Here is a 19,215-nt window from a genome sequence, read left to right on the forward strand (position 1 = left end):
TAGAAGATACATATATGCACCTAAATTTGTGTATATGTAGTATTTATATTTGAGAAATAATCAAAAAGATATAAAGTCTTATTTGTTGACACCAGAAGTGACACCTGAGAAAAATCTTAATCCCTGAGTCTTTGGGCGAATGTCAAATGCAAATTTATTAGAGTGCAATCTCCTACTCGCACACTCTCACAATTAATTTATTTGTATGCTATAAATTTCCCGTAAATAACATCAAATCAAAAGGAAAACGGAAGTCCACAAACCATCTATAAATATACCCATTGGACGAGAGTTTTTGCCATTTTAAGTTGTTTCTTAATTTCCATTTGTGTGTCTGTGTTTTTGTGCTTCGATTGTGCCGGTAGAGTAATAGTTTATCCCAATATTTAAAGTTGTGTTATCGAGCCAAAATCATTTATCGCGCTGCTCTCGTAATCGTTAAAGGCGCCAGCGGCAGCGCCAGCGCTGAAAGCGGCCCCACATGCGTGGGCTCCTCTAAATTGGGTGAGTAAATCATCAGCCTAAAGTTCTATCATATTAAATGCTATACAATAAATGTACATTCATAGCTACATACATACATATATATCTGATTTTCCAATGCGGCTGGGGGGCATAAATCGTCTTATGAATTCATTCATGCATTTCCTAGAGCTTCCTTCTGCCACTGCTTTGTGACAGTTATTACAAATATTTCCTGTGTGTGCAAGGTATATACAGTGCGTTTCAACAGTGTAACACGGTAGATAGAGATGCATAAATATTTAATTTAAAACTAGAAATTTTAACTAATGTTTATTATTATTTTGCAATTTATTTTGAAATTTTTAGTTAGTATTTTATATTTTTTTCATTTATATTTGGTTTTGTTGTATTTCGGTTTCAAGTAATATAATTATATTTAAAAATTATTGTCTACTAATTCAGCCATGAAACGCACTGTATAACTAAAAAGTTTCGCCTTTGGCCATGCAAAAGTGCGTTGACATTCACTTGGCTTCCCATACTCTACTCTTCTCTTTATACGTTTCTCGTATACGTTTTTTTTTCCAGCTTATTTTACTTGATTCCTGTGCTGCATATCATTTATACACACAGACGACAGACGGACCACCCCTCCTTTGCATGCTAAGCAGAGTTGGTCCGTGGCTTCTTGCTGCTGCTGCTGCTGCTGCTGCCAGAATGCTAAGAGGTAGTTCAAGCTGCTTGCTTAGCGACACGCACATTGGGTATTACCACTATCCAAGCCCTGTCCTTGTCTATGGCTCTGTCCCTGGCCCATGGAATGGGGCAACAGCTGCTGGTGGCTGCACTTGAAGTTTGTCTTACAATTGCAATTCCAATTGCATTTCGGTGGTTGCGTGAGCTCTCTGTCAAAATGTGTTTGTAATTGACTTTGTGGGAAGGCAGCGCTACGCTGCAAAGAAAGGGAGTAAAAGTAAATGTAGATTCCCTTCCTAAAAATAGGGGGAACATTTATTCCTAAGATTAAAGATAAAGTGCTGAAAAATCACCAAGGAAATCTAAATGGAAGAAACTTGTAAGAATTTTGAATAGGGACTATTTTAAGTGAATCTCAAGTAAACCGTAACTTAGCAGTGGTTATTGCTTACTCGAAACAGTTCGCTTTTTTTCATAGGATCGTGTTAAACTTGTATTCTTTTCTGAGGAATTTTTCCTACTTATTTTCCTGAACGATTTCTTTGAATCCCACAACCTCTTGGGATAGGAATACATTGTTGAATGTTCATTGTTGAGCTCCGAATAAAAACAAAAGCTGGTGCATAATTATCTGACATAATCATAATATGTCATTAGCATTTCCAGATGCAGCCAAAGTTTCGGATTACATTTCAGACGAAATTGAAACTGTAAACAGTTGCCCCATTAAACAACAAATTTCTATGTAGATCTGTGTGTGTGTATACTTTTATTTTTATTGTATATGCATGTATCTTGATTCCATTTTAATTTTTTGTATCACACTGCGACTGCAAATGCACTTCAAAACATAAAAACCAGAGCAACCAAATACAACAAATAAAATAACAAAAACCACAAGAAGTTGTATCGCTCTGTCAACAGAGTTTTTTGTTTTTTGTTTTGCCACTGTGTTGATTTTTTGTTTCTTTTTGTTGCTACTTTTCTGGCTAAAAATCTGACGCGAAATTTATATATTTTTTTGGAGCAACAGGAAAACCCGAACAAAATGGTCCGCTTTAGTCAAATAATTTTGTAGCAATTTTTGCAACAGCAGCATCTATGTGGGCTTTATGGATCTTTGCTCCCACGCGGTTCCCATTTCGATAGCAATGAAAAAACTACTTGAAACTCCCCGAACAGCCCTCTCGAGCCGCCCGGGGACACTAGAACTATGAAATGTGACACACAAATATGCTGTGGAGCAGAGTCGAGAGATGAGATGCAGGAGGAGTTTTTGGGGCTAAAACAATGAAATGTAAGACGCAAATAGTGTGAGCGGAAAGGACGGATAATTTTCAAGTATCTAAGGGCCCATTTTACATGGTGGCCAGCGGTTCTAAGTGCATTTAGGCATTAGCCCCGAACCAGAGACTAAAATCTTTCTTTCCCTCTCTCTTTGTCGCTGCCTTTTGCTCTGCCGTTTCCTAGGCAATTCGCCTTAAAATTTATTTCAATTGCTCTTAAACGAAATAAAGTGTTGGACTGCTCCTCCGCTCCACACATTGTGGGTGACAGCGACGACAACGAGACGACATCATCACCTAGAACAAGTCATTAGAAATGCTGCGGTTGCCCACGCACCAAGCCAGCAACCGAAAGCAATGAGGCAATTTGCCCCCCCGAGTTTATATGAATATGAAATATTAACATGTGCATAGTGTCAGAGGATCACACAAGCGTGGCAGAGGCAACGCCATGTACCGAGTAAAACATTTGCCTACTCATTTCAAATGGGATAAGGAAACATTTCAAGTACTCTAAGCACAAAATATTACATTGATTTATGATCTATGGAATGGCAAAATGCTAACAATTATCAACAGCTCCCATTGGACCGTTGCATCCCACGTTCATTAACAACAATAAAGAATTTATGGCGCTACTTATGTAAGTGCCACTCTGGCACTTGGCAGCAGCTGCTTCTAAAAACTATCCGCAATAAAATCAGTAAACTTTCATTCAACAAATTAGCAGAACAGCAGGCGCCCGTGTCCGTGTCCGTGTCCCTGTCCCTGTCCGTCCATGACAAAAATTTGCCAAACTGTAGGGCCACGGCCACCTGTTGGGGGGCTCGTTGGCATCTCCTTGGTCCAACACTTGGCCTGTAAAGGATATCATTAAATTTCACTTAAGCCGTTCCTCAAGTAGGAGCCCCAAAGAGGGCACCAAAACTGCACAGACAACGACAACAGGGCGACGACAAGGAGCAGCAGCAGTAGCAGGAGAAGCAGCATTATTTGGGGGCTGTGGGGCATCACAGGGAAGTGGCAACGAGGCAACGTCCAAGTTGCAAAATCTCCAGATAGAGCGTCGAGCAAGTGCCAAAAAAGTGGTTTGGTTTTCGTGTTTGTTTCGCTTTCGCCTGCACGCCGTCCCACCAAAACAATCTCCGGCAGAGGCAGAGGCGCGTGCAGCGTTGCATATTCCGCAACCCGACTCCCCCATTCTCTCTCTTCATTTCCCGCTGTGTCTGAATTTGTCTGTGTCTGGTGCCTTCTTGTGCTGCGTGCGAGTTGTTGCACTTTGCGCTTTCGACCCACATTTGTCTTTGGTTTGCATTTTTGTCGAGGATTGGCATCCATCCGCCTGCCTCCGTCTGGTCGGTCTCTGTCTCTGTTTCCGTCACTGCCGCTGCCGCTGCCTCTGCCTCTGATTTTCCCCACCTTTTGCTTTTCTTTTTTTTACAGCTGTTTGTGTGTCTGTGTGTGTGTTTGAGCATTTCCTTGTACAATTTTTCTTGTTGTTATTGTTGTGGCATGGAATTTGGTTCTTTTATGCATTGCATTCAATCTTTGTGCTGCTGCTGCTGCTACTGCGGGGCATAGTTCTAGCTCCTGCCTCCATATATATTGTTGCAGGTTGCTGTTGCTGTTGTTGCATCTTGAAGTTTCTGCTGTGGCTGTTGTGCAGCTCCTTGAAAGGGTATATTACTGCTTTGGCATGCTTGTGGAGGGATCTCCTTTCTGGCACAACTTTGAATATTTTTGTGGCTGCTCCTTTTTTGCCCATGCTGCTGCTGCCTCATCTACTGCTCTGGCTGTTGCTCATGTGGCTGGCTGCCTGCCACTGCTATCCTGTGTGTGCCAGGACTCGACTCAGTGGCATTTTTAAATGAAGTTTAAGCTCTTCTTCTTTTGGGGCATAATATACTGCCTTTCGGTCAAGGAGTTCTGTGTGGGTGTGGGGGAAAAAGTGTTGCCGGAAAATGCCAGACATTGCTACAAGCCATGGGAGGTGTATTTCTGAGATGTTTCTTCCAAAATCTTTTGGTTAAATTGCTGCATGCAGTTTTCCCCTTCTCTAAGCTCTGGCTACATGAACATTCCCTCGACTTTTGATATTTTCTACATTGATTTCACAAAAATGTGTTGCATTTTCTTGCATTTACTTGGTATTTAATTCAATTTTTTACATTTAATTAAATTTTCTCTCTTTTTGTGTTGCAAATAAATGAAATTTCTTGCGCCCTGCAGGGGCGTTCTTCGTTTTCTTTTTGAGAAGATCATTTCTTGGTCTGCTGACAAGACTTCAATTTGACTTATGGCCGACTCTCGCCCAACACGATGGAAACCACTCCCCTCCTCCCCGTATTTTCTGTTTTCGTCTGTTCGCCTGTCGTTTGGCGTATGTCGTCGCATTTCTCTATATCTGCCACAAGCGTACTTGGGCTCTGGCTCCCGTATCTGACGGATTGCCTAGCATGCAGGCGGTGCCAACAGCTAACACATGTTTTAGCTAAATAATTGAGATTGCTGGCATTGTAGCCCAAGTCTCTTGTGTGTAGTTGGCATTATTCTCAGCCCCTTGATGTCATCCAAAAATTGGGCAGCATGCCAACCAGGCATAGGGCCACTTTCTCAAGCAGGAAGACTCCTTCTCTGTTGCTTCTCTTTGGAGTCTACAATTGTAGCCTAACTCTCTCTTGATTCGCGGGCGCTGTACCAATTACTTGGATATCAAATATGCAAAATTTATTCGGAGTATGATAAATATTTACCGACAGATGACTACTGTTGAAGGCTTTCTGTTCGTTTAAGTCTTGGGATACCCTTGCAGAGGGGAGACAGTGTTACTTAGATCTTAGGTTTGCAGTGCTTTGGACTAAACGTGAGTTTCTTAGTCCAAAATGTACTTAAAGAGAGCGGACCACCCCTCTGCTCCGAACAAGCTTTCAAGAAGCATCAGGTACTTTTGTCTTCTAGTTGTGGGTTGAAGTTGTCCCTCTCTTTCTGACTCTCTATCTATGCACTTAAGCAGCCAATGAACCTACTGCTAAGACCGATGATGATGACATCAACTGTCGGCTGATCACCCACGTAACAAACATACAAACATATGCTGCCTCTCTCTCTCTCTATCTCTCTTCCTAGTGGCTTTCCCTGTCATACTCGTACCTTTGGCTCGCTTTTATCAATTTAATAAATTATGATTCATGCAACTTTGTTGTGAAAATGGAAGTGTCCCCGAGCGCTGCTCATTATGTCGTAAAAATCAATAAAATGTGAGACACACAGATTTTAAGTACTGCCATTTAGCATTAAACGATTGAAAGAGAGTGAAAAAGATAGAGCAAATGTTTTAGATAAAGATAGTTCAACTAGGTACACTTGTACATGTATTTGTGTATTTATTTATTTATGTGTGCCTGTGTTGCATGGTCTTTTTGTTTGCTGTTCGACCACAATAACCGGCTAGGCTAAGGTAAATAACAACAAATTAGATAAGCGATTTATTAGCCAAAGAGATACGAGATGCACACACTGACACACGATTACAGAACCCACCGATACATTTGGGTGTGTGTGTGTATGTGTGTGTTATGCAAATTACCTTTTTCGCACACTATTAAACCGCTCGGTTTGCCGCCGGAGATTTTCTGTTTGCCAGAGTTTTGTAATTTACTGTAAAGAGTCGTGTGAACAAATTGTTGTTTACTCGTCTGATTATGCTCTCGTGATTCACCTTATCGTACGGCGGACATGAATGTGGAATGTGAGTCTATTTTTGGTTGGAGATACTGCATGCAAAGTAGATACTGACGAAAAAAAGGAGATTATAATTGGCGGGAATGGGTCACCCACCACAATATTTGACTGTCTAGGGAGAGGAATTAGCCTTGTGAAAAAGAAAACTAAGAAATAAATTAAATTAAACTCGAACACTTCCATCTATTACCGAACAGTTGCTTAAATTGTTCATAAAATCGAATTTAAATTTAAATTCAAATTCATATTTACTAATTTTCATTGTTAATCTTTCCAAAGTACTCAAGTTAATAGTCTTGCTATCCAATTTGCCTCTTTTTTTCGACGTATGTATGTATTTATTTTGCGTTTATTTATTTAGCCTGCATTTTGTTGCTCAGTTTCTCTTTTATCACGTTAATTTTTGTGTTTTTCTTTCGCTTAAAAAAGAATCCTCCAGCCTCCAACTTTTTGTATATTTACACGTTTCGAGTAACGAGAGCGAATCGAGTACAAAACCGAATGAATGAACAAAGGAAAATAAACAGTACTTGTGTAAATAAGGTCAGAAATGTACAACAAGTTTGCCAATTGCTGATGCTGCTGTTTCTGCTTGCTGCTACTGCTGCTGCTGCTGCTGGAAGCGGAAGTATCTCGGATCGCTATCTGCCTCTATCGCTTGCTCAATGTCCTCTCTTTGCTTTACCCATAAATTAGTTTAATAAAATAGTTTAAGGACATCCTTAATTTGTGCCCGCATCCAAACAAAAACAAAAAAAACCATCAAAAACATTGTTCTCTTTTGCTCTTCTTTCTTTTCGTTTTAGGTAAGTTTTGTTCTTGTTTTGAGGTTGCTCTGAGGCACACTTGTTAGCATGAACATGAGTCAAGCTGTAAGTGCATACAAATTCTCATATTTATTATAACTATTGTAGAACAAATACAAAATATTAAAAATACCTTAAAATTCAACAAATTTTGAAGATAACGTCTAAAAATAAACCAACACAGTCTGGAGCTGACACTCTGTAGCAGCTCGAAAATGCAGTCTCTACTGTAGGTCTGCCTTTTATATTTTAGAATTTTGCGATGAGAAAGCTGAAAAGCAGACTGCTCGTGTTCTAGAGCCTCCTAAACTGACTTGCCTTGTAATAATTGTTAGTAGTCCCTATTGGTTCTCATAATACCTATATAAGTAATGATGTATGTATACTTCAGCCTTTTCAAATGCAACTCGAGTGTCAACGCAAACAATCCACAAATGCAGGAAAATGTACAAATAGTTTTGGTGCAATTGTTTGGCAGACAAAAAAAAGAAAAAAATCGTCTATAAATGTTATTGGTTCCCGTCTGTATCCGTCTGTTCGTTTTTCCCCAGAATGTCCGAATGATTTTCATGGCAAAAGCCTCGTCAAATGCTGCTGTTTGGGAGAGAGATATATGCTAGAGATATTTGTATTTTATTTCGTTTTTATTTCGATTTGATATTGCCTTCCCTGTTGTATAGTTTGATGCTGTCTTCTGCTGCTGCCTGCTGTTGCAATTGAATTGCAAATATTTGCGCTACAATTTCTCAGCGTGCCATAGATAAATAAATGAATTTTCGATTGTATTTTATTAAGAGTAAATAAAGTTTCAATTTCTCACACACACACACCCATGCAATTGTGTGTTCATTAGATGAAATGCCCCATGCCTTCTCCCATCAATCCCAAGACATTCCTTGGATTCCCTGGCTATATCTTTTGTGCATTCCCCAAACTAAAGAAACCAAAGAATCTTGCTTTTGTCTTCGAAAGTTCTTCTGGCTAAAAATACTATTTACGATTTGATTTCATTTTCATGTTGCTCTTAGGACAACATTCATGGGGCCCCACTCTATGCGTTTTATGGTAGGGAACCCGAGCCCTAGCCCGGGCCCCTTGTCGGTCATAAGTCAATAGTTGGCGACGTTTTAATGGCTCACTGGTCGTGTACATTTTCAGCGTTAATGAAAAATTATGAATGCTGCCTAGTTGCTGTACTGCTGTTTGTTCGCCCTCCCACTTTACATTCAAATTAAATAAGAATATATATAATTCAGGTTGGGTTTACGACTTGGCCATGTGCCTGCCCGCCTCCTACAAATAATTGACGTCAAATGATGTTGCATTCGCACGTTTTATGACTTGGTAACATTGCCTCCCATTTTAATGTACAAACAACTTTTATGGTACCCAGACCCGCGGTAATGTTTTATTAATTGAATTTAGAAAGAGGGTGCCGGAATTCCGCATAGATTTATCACAAAATGTTGCAATGAAAGAAAGTTTTTCTCAAATGTGAATCATCCTATGAATGATGGCACGATATCGTGACATCAATCATGTGGCACGCGTCATGCTATCTCTGTTTATTGCTGTCTGTGTTTCGTTTTCCCCTCGTCTACACCACATGTGTTCTTCATCAAGTATGAAGCGAATAAATAGTGTGAGAAGAATGCAATTCCATTGAAATAGAATCATTTACTCGTGAGTTATACCACAGTTCAAGTAGCAGAACATAAATACATCAACTACAATCTAACTTAAATATTTTATTGTTTTAAGAGCAAATTTGAAAGCAAATTTGAAAGCAAATTCACACAGCAGCTTAAATTTTATTAAACAATTAAAAATGTTCAAATGCGACTCCATTTGGAGCCAATTTTGGCATAGAAATAATAAAAATCTACTCAAAGAACCGGAAATAAAAGACGAATTATGTACATGTTGATTTTTAATGAAGATAAATGATCTAAGATCTAAGATCACGAACGAAATAAACGTCATTTTGGGGCCATTATAAATTTGTCTGTTCATGAAAACTATTTTCCACCTACTTAAATAAATCTGAAGATGAACATGTGGTGCCTGAAAGGTGCCTGAAATGAGATTTTGATTTGGATTTTAATATGATTTTATTTTTGCAAATCACCGGAAACAGCACAGGAATTTAGCTGTTCTCTTCTTTTAGCTGTTGGTTGTGTTTTGTGTGGTTTGTATAAACAATGCAACAACTTGTGTATTTTTAGTGGCATAATTATGGCCCAGATTTATGGCCAAGAGCCGACCCGACAACCATACACACATGTATTTACATATACAACACTTGGAGGCGATGGAAAACCATAATATTTTGGCCAATCTGAACGGGATGGCAAGATTAATGCCGCTAACACAAAGTGCCTAATGTCTGGTTGCGTTTTTTCTCTCTTTTTTTGTTTAAAAAATCAAAGAGGCGCCGCTTAAAATAAAAATATTTTGCCATAGGTTTTTTGAGAAGTTAAAAATTAGCATGCAGATGATACAGTGCGGTTCATAATTCGAAGAAAAATGGTTTCCCAGCTCACCATGATTGATATAATTGACTCAAATGTCTCGGTATAAAAAAAAGAAAATAGTCCATTCCTTCCGCATGCAAGCTGTTGCCAACGAACATGTAGCAGTATATTCTCATTTCTAAGAAACGCACTGTACAGCTACAGATATAAATACAGCTAGAGAAGATAGATATACATAATTAAATATATTTCATATTTAATATTTTAGCTGCTCATAAAAAATGCCTTTTTAAATATCTCTCACGGATATCTAAAGCATTATATTGTGGGCCATGCCGTTCCATGCCCCATACCCTATACCCCATTGGGGCAGGCTGGCTGCCAGCATTCTCTGTGTGTGTATTTTTTGTTTGTTCTTCTCTTGCGTGGGTTGAGTGTTCGCTTCGGTTGGAGCGTGGCCAACTTATGCACTTCTTGACGCCGATAAACCAAAAATAAATCTCGCACCGTAAAAATGGAAACAAAACAAACTACAAAAAATTAGGAATAGTCTGAAGATATCTCGCAGCAGCATACATATGTACATATAGGAAAATGCTTAATTAATTTACGTTAAATTTTGATGATGCATTAAATGGCGCGGAACCGTGTAGTTGGATGCATGTCTGGCTCATCAATTAGCCAATATTTCGCAAAGACCACATGGCAGTTTCTGACAGGAGGAGGAAGAGACTCTTCTGTGCAAGTCTCTCTCTCTCGGTCTGGGCCTGGCCTTTTAGTTAATGAACTTTTGGTTGGCACAAGCAGCGCATAATGAGCTATTATGATGGCGAAGGCGGCACTCTCTGTCTCAGCCCTCTCTATATGGAATTAAGCCATGTCCGTTTAGCATTTGAAAGGCTCACGTTTTGACCCACTGCAGTGGTAGAATTGTTGAAAGCCTCAACCACTCGCCTGCCCCCACGAGTCTGTGTGTGTGCGTGGCAATTGGTATGCAAGGCTTGTGGGTGTTTGCCTCCGTTTACTGCAGCACGTTGCAGCTTGCCAGGCTAAGCGATTGCTGGCTTTCGGGTGCAATCTGTGGACCTGTTTAAAGAGAGGTTTGTATTTCTTTGAGAGGTCCACCCTGAGTGTGTCCTAGTTCTGCTGCTAATTGTGTTTGCAGCACCACCAATTAGCCCTCAAATGTATGCTACACACACACACACACACACACATACACACATATACAGAGAGGAAAAAATCGCCAAAAACTAATTTCCACGTCAATGCATTTTTAATCAAAAAAACTCTCAAGTTGCAAGTCCCACTCTCCACTCCGTGGAAGAGTTGCAAAATTAAAATTTAATAATGCTCGCTCAACTCTCCTCCCTCGCTTCTCTCTCTGTTCTCCTCTCTTATGCCACAAGAATTACCAAGTTTTTGTGGGGCAGGGAATCACGTGTAAATATTTTCGCACAACTGCAGCTGGAGCGTGTAATGTATTTAGCTGCTGTACGTGCCACAACTGCCACAAGTCGAGTTAGTTTTGGCCCCGCCACACAGTCAGCCAGCCAGGCAGCCAGCCAGCCCCCCACACAGCAATCGCAATTTGAAGTTATAATTTATTTAAGCATCCATTAAGGGGCCACATATTGATGATCCCCCACAGACGAGGATGGAGCGAGCGCACTCACTCCGTGAGTTGAAAGGTGAAAGCTGAGTGCAATTCGACAAAACGCCCGAGCAATTACTTTTGAGTTATTTGGCTTAATAGAAATTCAGCGAGCGTGCGGTGTTTGTCTTGTTCCAGCCATTACCGTTGGCCCATGCCACACGCCCCACTCCTCCGACTGTATCTTCTCCTCAGGTATACGCCCTCCCCTCACCCACTCCAAGAGCTTCCATTCCCAGGACTCACTTTGATTTTCATAAGTAAATGTTGGACCTTGTGCCGCCTGCCTAGTCCTAAACTCTAACGAACTTGTCTCCAGAGCAAACTCTGAGATTTTGTGGGGGTAAGGAGCGGAAAAGAGACACAGATAGACATGGAGGAAGCGCCAGGGGAATCTAAAGAATGAGCGACAGTCGCGGGGGGCTGTCACTGAGCGCCTTTGAGAATCGATTATGAATTATTTGAGTTGGCCAGCAACAGAAAATGACTTATGAGACACACGCACAAAAGACAGCCGAGCCCGGCCCGGCTGGCCACAATGGCCAGGACACACGTTATCAATTCTTACACATGGGTTAAGGGTGCGGAGTATCCTGTGATAAATGCTCTCTCTCTCTCTCTGTGTCGTTCTCCCTTTGTTGGCCTTTTGACACTAATAAATTGAAGCCGCAGCACAAAGAGAGCGCCGCAAAAAATATCATGAAAATTAATATTGTTCACATTCTTTAGCCCTGATTTATTTGCAGAATTTCTTGAATGTTTTCGTGATGTATTTTCCATTCATAATATTTTATATAATTTATGTATAAAATGTAAAACATATTTTAATCACTATTTTATGTCTCTTTGCAGGTAAGTTTGCACTACGACGAAAAAGAAAACGTAAGTCCTTAATTTATTTATTAATTACCTCTCGGGTGGTTGAGTGGGATGGCTGGTAGCTTCCTGAGCCATTTCCTTGTGGAGGCAACCTTTTAAATAATTAATAAATTCGCAACGTAATCGATTTTCATATAAATTGAGATTTATTTACGTGAGCGAGCGAGTGAGCGAGAGAGAGAGAGAGAGAGAAATTGCTAATTTATTTTATCTCCAGTTGCGCAGTTTTATGCGAGTGCAATTATCACACGCCCCGACTCCAGCACAAACATGAGTAAAGTTTGGGGAGGGCACACTCCATGCCACTCCACTTTCCCCTCTCAGAGGTCATGATGGGAATCTTATAAATTAGTTAAACACAAGAGCCGCACACTCTCTCTCTCTCTCTTTCTCTCTCTGAAGACCAAACTATTTTGTCAGTTGATTAATCGACAAACGCCATTATGTTTCCTAATGCCTTTTCCTTAACAGGAGACCTTGCTCTTTGTTCATTGGAGTGTGTCTGAGCATGTGTGTGTGTGTGTGTGTGTGTGGCTCCTTTTGTTGCGTTGTTTTTGTGCGAATGAGGAGGAGGGGCTAACCGATGCCCAATTAAGTCGTTGCTCAAAGTGTCATCAATAGGCCACACAAATTGGAAATTAATTGCCCCGCAAATTCCGTGCCAGCCTCTCTCCATCTCAACCACAAAGGAGGAGATAAACGAAAGACGATCGATGGCCTATTGGATTTCAGCTTGCACTCCTTGAAGTCTCCTTCTTCAGCTATCTGCCACTAATTGTTTGCCTCTTTTTGGGCCAACTTCAAAGCGCTTTCCATTGCATATGCCTGTCATAAATCTTTCTCTCTTGTGGCAAGAGAAGGCAGCAGCAGCAGCGGAGGCAGCGACAGCGGCAGGGTGTTGTGCTCAATCAACGCGTCACGGCGTCGCAACGATCATAGCAGGAGGAGACACTGTCTACTATATGTATGATTGTTGATAATTTAAATGACACTTGCGAGGTTAGATTGAAGAGTTCTTGCCAGTGCAGCAGTTGGCATAACAATAGGGATTTTCTTCAGATTTTATTCAGGGAGATTCTTTCATTTCAAAGAGAGCTAAAAGAGAGTACATTGTGGCTATTTTTGCTTGGGTACTTCCCTGGCAACCCTCTTCAGCGGTGACACCCACCTCCCAGCCTCTTCTCATCCCGCTTTCCATTGCAGTGGCCTCGTCGCTTCTCCTTGTCACCTTTTTCTCCGCTCTCTTATTCTGCGCTTCTCCTTCTTCTACTCAATTATGAAAAGAAATTATTAAGTGCGAGCTGCGCTAAATTAGCGCGCAATTGAGTGTGGCCAGGGTTGTCAGGGTGGTTGCAGTGAGGCAAGCGTAAGACGGGAGTAGGGTAGGGGATACCCTAGGTAGTGGTGCACGGCTGATGCTCGTCTTTTCTCAGTGGAAACGTGTGCATGGCAACGTCTTCTTTGTGGTCTGCCAGAGCTGCCAGCCTGTGGCCTGTTGCCTCATAATTTCTGCCACATTTCTAGGCAGCCTGCCTGCCACACGTCCTACGAGCTATGACGTGGCATGCTTGGGGCTGGGGGCATGTTATAAATGGCGCATATTTTGTGCATTTCATTTGCGTGATTTGCCAGCCCGAAATGTGTGGCATTTGTTGCATGCAAAAGAGCCCAGAGGGAGACATTGTACCTACACACAATGAAGGGCCTGACGTATGATGCGCCTTCTGCCCGAGGAATGATGATGATAATTCCGGGTGGTGGCCACAACAGGTTGCATGGGAGGCCACATAGCTACTTAGATGGTGAATGCCATATGCCGTTTGCCGCCTGCTTGGACGACTGCCAAAATGCCGGCAACGTCATTGTTGCCTCGCTGCCTTTTGGGTTATCAGAGCGAGCCAAGATGGATGTTTAATTGACCGCAAATAGAAACTATAAATTATGGCAGCAGCAGCAACAGCAGAGAAAGAGCTCACTCACTTACTCACTGTTGCTGCCGCCGCCGCCGCGTTGCTAATAAGAAAATTGCCTTAATGAGCTACGAGATTTTGAGGCTGCTCCGGCGAGTAGCTCGTGTGATCCGACAACGCCTTTGCGGGACTTATTAGTCACTCCTCCATGGCGTGGCACTCTCTGTATATATTTTTGTACGATTCCACCATTTGCCCAGAAAATCAACAGAACGAAACAATTTGTGGTTCTTTTTTTTTGCGAAAGTCGCTGAGCAAGTAAACAAAAGCCAGACGGAAATCCATCAGGCAGTCTGGGCAGGGCAGGGCAGGGCGGGCGGACATCCATCCAGAGATCTCACGCGATGGCGATGGCGATATGGTAAGGGGTCTGATTCCGAGATCCTCTCTTGAATGCAAACATCAGCTAAATATTTATGCATGTAGCAAAAGATCAACGGCAACCACTGACAAGATCATCCGATATTTAGATTCCTTAGAACTTGCACAGATCATCAGATTGTGTGTATGGTATGTGTTTTTCTTTGCTTAAGATATTCTACTGTTGTTTTGCTAGGCTTTCAATGTTGTTCTGTTCGGTGGAGACACCAAATTGAGATTGAGATTGAGTTTTAATTTTTGGGGCCTCTCTCTTTCTCTTGTGCCGCCGTTCCGTTGCTGTGTTCATTAAGCGAATCAGCAGACCAAATCAATAACAAATCTGAATGCGAGTACATATCATCATCAAAACGGAACACAGAAAAAGTAAACTGGACTGGGTGTACCTGGGTAACTAATTCAAAGTCTAAATCGATCAAATCAAAGAGAAAACGTAATGCCACGGGGACTTTTTCTTCATCGTGGTAGCTAAGGGAATAAACATTTTGCTTTTGGCATTAGTTTCATGGAAATTACTCGCTCTTCTTAGAAAGAGCAAAGATAAATATAAGTTTCTTGGAATAAAAATGGTGTAAAATACTTTTAATTTAAACAAAACACGTTCGAGTAGAACCGCGATCGTGGTGCAATTAGAATGGAACAATTAAAGCTAAACCTCTCCGATTTCTTTTCTTAAATGACATTGATCATTATTATTTTATTTTTTGATTTGCCACACGTTTATTTTTGCGGTTTTCTTAGATGCGATGCCTTTCCCCCCCCGTGGATCGCGTGTTGCAAGCTCCACCAGTGCATGGAGTGTGTTGTCGCACTAACCCACAAAGGCAGTCACTCAGCCAGCAGTGACACGGATACGGGCTAAGTGCCTCCAATTGCTGTCGATCGTCGCCGCTCTCGAGTCCAATGATCTCAATTTATTGCCTTCGTCCGACAGTAGAATTTCCGTTGGATTTGCCCTTTTCGCGTGAATTGAATTATGACAAATTTTGTAGGATGTGTGTTCGTCCGTCCGGGGGTGTGTGTGTGTAAGTTAATTACGTGCAGTGTCACATGCAGGCGGACAGGACAAGTTTAAAGCGTTTCAACCTGTGCTCCACAGATGCGGGATCTCTATCCTCAACTTTCTGAACTCTTCCTGCGTGGGGCTGGTACGTGTGTCGTGAGTTTTTCACATTGTTTGGCATTTTATGAGCGTGAAATTAAATTAATTAAAACTACACGACGTCTCGTCTGCACACACCATATACTCGTAGAGAGAGAGTGGCAGGATGAGCTGCTGCTGCTGCTGATGCTGTCGGAGGCGTGTCAGACGCTGCACACGCTGAGAGGTTGTTTGTGTTTGTGCCACATGTCCTGATTTACCCCATTATTGTGTGTGTGTGTGTGTGTGTGTGTGTGTGAGTGCGTGAGAGGAATGGCAGGCGCCGCCATGATGATGGCCATGGCAGCATCGAGGAATTGCAGTATCCACTTACCTGATGCTGCTGCTGCTGCCGCTGCCGGACAGGTTAATAGCAGTTCATTTACTGCATTAGGCAAGTGCCTTTTGCTCTCTTTATTTCCCTCGAAAATGTGGATTTATATGGAATTCAATGGAATTGAATTTCGCTATCAATTCGCTCGCAGTGGCCATAAACTCATTTCCAACTAACCGAATCCCCCGCATTCACATTCACATTCTGTGGAGTGCAGCAGCAGCAGCACCCACACCTTTTAAAGCCAAAAAGCTGGCTGTATTCATGGATTCTCATATTTCCCACATATGTATATGTATGTATTCCACCCTGTAGCCCAGAACCCAGACAAGCGAAAGCGCTTTCAACTGCAAATGAACTGGATTAGATTTCAGAAAGAACGAAAATAAAATATACTAGCAAGAACTGTAGAGTCGGCTAGGGGATTACTTATTACTAGAAAATTGCTCAGGAAACTTACTAACTGCTCAGCTGCGCTGTGAGAAATGTAGAAAGATTGATAAGGAGAATGGGAAAGAGCGAAGTAGATTCTATTGGTATATATGTATAGATTCCTTAATATTAGAATTGTCTATGTTAAGAAACCGTTCAATCCTCTTAAAACTGCATTTGATAAAGCAAATATTGGGACTAAAAAAGGTTGATAAATATCTTAAGTCGTCGAAGTAATGTAAACAATTTGTAATATCAAAAACCCTGAAAGCTTGTGGCGATTCGCTTTCAGTTCGTGACATTATTTATATGCGAAAATGCGCGAATGTGGCAAGTGTGACAGGTAGGGTTTTGAATGTTAAATATACCCTTTTACCGAACGAAGTAACAGGGTATAAAAACATATATGGCCAGCCATTCAGCTAATTGCAGGCATCCCAAGTGCGAGTACGAGTGCGAATGATATCTGTGGGATCTGTGTGGATGTAAGGACTTAGCTGGTTGGCTTTTCGGGTCACAGTCAGACAGACCTTACACATACCCACACACTCGCATGGATGCATGCATGTCAAAGGTGCAACAGCTAAAACATTGACCATTCAACATGTCAGCAGCGGCTTAACTTGTTGCACGGAGAGAGAACATCAGACCGGAGAATCAGCAGTAGCAGTAGCTAATCTCGTCTGTCTGTCTGCCTGTCTGTCTGTGGGATGCAACTGTTACGGGTAGCAAGCAGGTGGCACGGCACGGCACACACACCCACACCCACACACCTGCATTTGACCATTTGACTTTGTGGCTTACGAGACACCTCATGGACGAATGACACACAAAAAAAAGGGCTGCTGGGCTGCTGTCTGATGTGACTGCTTAAAGCTTGTTCATAATTTATGTAGCACCTGAAAATGCAGCACGTTAAACACGTTTTCTGTCAATTTAATTTGTAATTAGTCACGGCTCTCATTTAAAAGCCCAGCAGCAGCAGAAGCAGCCTCACCTCTGGGGGGTTTTGCCCAAAAGACAGATTTGCTTCTTGGCCCTGTAATTGAAATTGGCAGCTGCTAAAACCCGCAAGACCCGACCCAGGAGAAGCTCCGCCGGCTACTTGCACGTGATTTCATTGCTAATTATTTTGTGTGCTGGTGTGTGTGTGTGACTGTGCGTGTGTGTGTGTGTGTAGCTCCGACCAACCGACCGACCGAAAAGTGTCATCATCCATCTAGCCATGGCCCTGATGGGACAACCCTACGTGCCACAAAATTCACTTAGTGCTGTCTCCGGGTCTTCGCCTTCTATTAATAGCCGCATGCTAATCAGACATTAAACATGATTCTCCCATCCAATCCCAGTGCCCATCCCCATCGTCCCTTCCAGCGACAGCTAAATGTACATTACCTTATTTGCTTCCGTCTTCTGAAGAAAGAGATTTACTGTCATCGATGAATCAAGTTTTAACCATGTCTACCACTCTCGCTCTCTGTATGGCTTAAGCTTTGATTAATTATGGAAAAAATCCCGGGAATAAAAACGATAGAGGAGGCATCATAATCAAAGTCAAGGTCGGTTTTTAGTGAAACTAAAAATGAAAGTTATTCAGTTTGTAAATTAAAGTTTCATTGAAAACTTTAAACTTTAACCAAAGTTATCTTTGATCAGAGATCGATCATAGAAGCTGTCGTCGAATGTGATCTTGTGGCTCTTTCTGTCGGTTGTCTGCAAGAGTGTTAGAAGGGGCAATGGCTGCCCATAAATTGCGTTGTGTAAACAATTTGCTTTACGAAGAAGCCTCAACAGAAGCTTGGAACGGAAGTCAATAATGAAGCAAATGTTGGCTACCCTTCGCATTTAATATGTTATCAGGAAAACTCTTTTCATTATGAGCTATGTATCTCATGTTGTATTTGTCATAGTTTGACCCTGCTAAAAGTCTCAAAGTTCCCATGACCCCAGTGCCTAGAGGGACATCAAATGAATGGGTTTCCCTACAGAAAAATAAGACTCATAAAAGCAAAAACAGAACTGCTCAACAAAAGTACAAGTTTCGTTGGCGCTACAAAAAGCAGAAGCCCATAAACTTGCACATGTTTTTGAATGTGAACAAAATTCACATAAATAAAGAAAAAACGTCTGTAAAGACTGTAAACAACAAAGCAACATCGTGCTGTTTGGATGTTATATAATTTCATTCAATCGTAGTGGCCCGTAGTGGCAGTAGTTTGAAGCAAGTTGCAAGTGTGTGTCTTTGTGTTGGGGTTTGCCGGCCGGCAGCCGACAGCCGACAGCCGGTTAAGTTGCCTGACAAGTTTTTCCACTCCGCCATTCAGGTATGAGCTCATCATTACCATCTGTAAGCCCTCCGATCAGCTGTGTGCCGCTGCCCTGGGTCTCCACTGAATCTCTACACAAACAGTTTTATGGCGGGAGACTCACGTTTCGTCTGTCGTTTAGGCTGGCCGTGTGGATTGGGGGGTTTATGCGGTAAAAGGGGAACGAAAGCAACCAGTACTCGGTCAGTCAGTCCAACTGCCCAATGAGAGACGTTTTTGAAGTCATTAATTTGACGATGCTAAATGAGAATTTATGTGTCTACTGCAGGCTGCCTGGCCTGGCCTGGCCTGGCCTGGGCCAAGGCAATTTCTCATGCACAAACATTTTTCAGTGCCTGACAGACAGAGCCAAAACAGCAGACTGAAAGACGTAAAGAGTCTTTCCCCCCTCCTTGCACATGACCGAAACTCGTTCTTCTCTCTCTTTCTCCCTGGCACAGATGTCATTAACACTCGCTGCCCGCCATGACCAAAAAAAAAAAACACAAAAAATAAAACAAGAGAACCAAAAACAGAGGCAAATGCTGGGGGCCGAGCGACCCTCATTACGCAGGCTTAGCAAATTTATTAATAACCAAGTTTGTTGCTTGTCTACGTAAAAGGATTTGTAAAGCCCACCACAAATGGTGTAT

The 19,215-nt window shown here is 41.9% G+C and overlaps 1 protein-coding gene across 3 annotated transcripts in view; it reads left to right on the forward strand.

Moving 5' to 3' along the window:
• Positions 1 to 365: 365 nt before the first annotated feature.
• LOC117585707 (polypyrimidine tract-binding protein 1) overlaps positions 366 to 19,215 on the forward strand; it is a 146,971-nt gene continuing 128,121 nt past the window's right edge. The window contains exon 1 of one of the 3 annotated variants that reach the window (XM_034275340.1): positions 366 to 504. The gene's annotated coding sequence lies outside the window, so the exon portion shown is untranslated. Of the gene's footprint in view, positions 505 to 11,987; positions 12,005 to 19,215 lie in introns of those variants that run through there. The other 2 variants (XM_034275339.1, XM_034275338.1) reach the window with 2 other exon arrangements.

This window comes from Drosophila guanche, unplaced genomic scaffold (genome assembly GCF_900245975.1).
Source record: "Drosophila guanche unplaced genomic scaffold, DGUA_6, whole genome shotgun sequence".
Classification (NCBI taxonomy): domain Eukaryota; kingdom Metazoa; phylum Arthropoda; class Insecta; order Diptera; family Drosophilidae; genus Drosophila; species Drosophila guanche.